Source organism: Pyxicephalus adspersus, chromosome 1, assembly GCF_032062135.1.
Source record: "Pyxicephalus adspersus chromosome 1, UCB_Pads_2.0, whole genome shotgun sequence".
NCBI classification, from domain to species: domain Eukaryota; kingdom Metazoa; phylum Chordata; class Amphibia; order Anura; family Pyxicephalidae; genus Pyxicephalus; species Pyxicephalus adspersus.
The window spans coordinates 104,761,073-104,764,174 of NC_092858.1; the positions used below are offsets into that span (position 1 = coordinate 104,761,073).

The window sequence follows — 3,102 nt, forward strand, 5'->3', positions numbered from 1 at the left end:
CAAAGCTGACCATCAGCCACCTCTCTTCGAAGTTCTTCCTGGGGATGATAATCGCCTCTACACTACATGAGACTTGACTAAGAACATTTGGTACTCTGAGATTCAGCACCTTCCTTTCCTACAAATTTCCTCTTCTTCCCAGTCTTTGCATCTATAAACAGCATAACTAGCGCCTGGAATAATCATGAAATGAATTAACCCTCAGGATCCCCTAATTTCATCAGTCCACTACACACTTTATCTTTACTAAGCCCCGATGAAGTGCTACCATTTAAACCCCTGTAATGAGTTGGCTTTTTGTGATCTAGTCCAAAATCCTTTTTATGTACTCTCATGATATATTTACATGTCAGATGACATCCCTAAATGGCAGTTCTGATCCCAGTCCTGGCATCAGTAAACATTGTTAAATAAATGAATGCCAAGAAGCCTTTTGTGTATCAGATTACTGTGCAATAGTAATATAGGGGTCAGTGAATTGAACCACAGTGTTCATTGGTGTACAAAGTCATCATTTACACCAAGATGAGTCGAATGCTAAAGACTCTGCAGTAGGTCTGCAAAGTCAGAGGTCCTTGTCTGCCAGAGAAATGAGTAAAAGGAGGCCTTTTTTTTATTGAAATATTTTTTCTATTGGTTTGGATAGTCACAAAGTCACTTTTATGTAAATCTTTTAGGAGTGCTAAGGTGAAACTAAATTGAGGGTTAGGATTTTTCCCATATTAAGCAAGTATATGGAACATTTTCTTCATGTTATGACCGAATTGTGTTCTAAAGGGCTTCCCTTTAAAGCAACTGTTGCACTTTTTCTTGGTACACAGGTGCTGCTCCTGACATCTTTACCATGTTCTCCTTTACCTTTGGCATTTTTGGGCATCTTGATAAGCCAGGACAGAATTATGTACCTGTCGCAAATGTGCTCAGGAGATATTTCATGGCGGCATCAAATACCTGGTGGGAATGTACTCTCAGCTGTTCAAGTATTGTGCATTGTACATTCTAAAGAAATAGTCCTGGCAGACAGGATAGTATCATTTTTGCAGAAAAGACATAGAAAGTCTATGCTGCAGTAAAGGCATACAAGCAGTGTTATTTACCAAATATTTACATCTACTTTGGGGTCTATTTATAAAGCAGCAAATTTGACATTCCCTGAAACTTTCCCTGGTGGAGATACTTTGTGTTACTTGAACTATTGCCATAAGAATATGGCACTGTCACCCCCTACAATACCCTCTTCAAGCAATTTGTTGTCATACAGATGCAAAATAAAGAATGTACACTAAATACAAAGCTGCTGTAAGCAAGAAGAGGCATTTATTTTTCGTGAGGGATACTTTATATATTACTTTACACTATACTAGATATAATTTTTGTCTGCCAAAATATTCTTCTAGATTTTTTCATTGTAGTTCCACTTTAAACAGTCTGCCACCTAACTTTTTGAAAAGGCTTGTTGCCTGTTATGCTGAACTAGTGTTAATAATTTGTGAGTCATTTACCCAAAACATGAATGTACTTCAGGAAATTCAAAGAACCATTAGAAGTCATTGACTGCATACTTGTCCAGTGAAAACTACAGTCGTGCCAAAGTTAAAACGTTACCTTGTTTGCAAGGGAAATTGCTAGTATCATGGCCTTGTACACAGTCTTCATTATAAAGTGGAAAGATCCACATTTGAAAAATTTATATAAATATTATACAAACAATGTATTACTTTTATAGAGCATGTTTTGTGAAATACCTTTACAGGGTTCTCCCCAGCTCCTTTTAGCCGCGCGCACATAAATTAATTAAAGGAATGGAGGGGCTCAGCTATGAGGAAAGATTAGCTGAACTGAATCTATTCTCCCTTGAGAAGAGACATTTAATAGGGGATATGATCACCCGGTATAAATATATAAACAGTCCATATAGAGAACTCTCTTCCCCATTATTCACTTTGAGATCATTACAAAGAACAAGAGGGCACTCTTTGCGTCTGGAGGAAAATAAGTTTAAGCTCCGGATAAGGAAGGGATTCTTCACTGTAAGGTCTGTGAAAATTTGGAATTGGCTCCCTCAGGAAGTAGTTTCAGATACCTTTAATAAAAAGCTGGATGTTTTTCTAGAAGCACAGAATATAACTGGGTATTAAGACTTTAAAGGTAAAATAACGGTGACTGTTGATCCAGGGAACATCCGATTGCCTCATGGAATCAGGAAGGATTTTTTTTTTCCCCTGTTGAAGCAAATTGTATCAGGGTTTTTTTTTGCCTTCCTCTTGACCAACTATGCCTTAAAGGGTTTTTTTTTATCTGGGATATGTTTATTTCCCTAGTGGTTGAACTTGATGGACTTATGGCTTTTTTTCAAACTAACCTACATTGTGACTATGCACCACCTAGGATTTTTCAGCAACCACTTGGCTGGTTTTGGGAGGTTACTGAAGAGTTGGGTCACAATACAGGGTCTGCACCCGCCTACAATTTCTTCCCACCCAGCTAAAAAAAAAATTCTGGGTTGTCACTGATTAATATAGATGTTACATATTCTCACTGTATTACCTATTTTGTGTATGCAATGGATATACATGGTGGAAAATGCAGTTTGTCACATAGCATTAAAAGTCTCTCCCACTTCTGATGCTCCCTCTAACCGCCTTTTTGTGCCAGTAAAAATTACAGCAGCTGCTGTTAAATCAGGGATATAATTCAGTGTTCTCCCCAGAAATTTTTTTCAGCCGGGTGGTAGGAAGCTGTAACCGGGTGGTAAAAAAGGGGGTGTGGCAAAACACGGCAAATTTAGTGCTTCAAGTTGTTTATGCCTCGGGTATCCAGTAACTTCTTATTGTTTCAGTGTTCTACCTTCTCCTGATTATTTGTTACAACTTTGTAATGCCTGCCCCGTTAGTATATCTAATTTTTCAGTTCTATGTATTTTGCTACAACTGTCCTATGTCGTGTATTGTGACCCAACTTACTAGTGTTCTAAGTTTTAAGAGTGTGATCCTTTGTAGTAGTGTAATAGTATAATGAATGTGGGGTAACAAGTTAGGCTTAGCTCATATTAGCAGCAAAAAACATTTACCCCTTCTGAGTGACTTCTGGCAACTGCTAGGC

At 37.9% G+C, this 3,102-nt stretch overlaps 1 protein-coding gene across 1 annotated transcript in view; it reads left to right on the forward strand.

Annotated features, from left to right (window-relative positions):
• The window catches only part of AATF (apoptosis antagonizing transcription factor), a 63,101-nt gene that overhangs the window by 634 nt on the left and 59,365 nt on the right, over positions 1-3,102 (forward strand). The window lies entirely within an intron of this gene.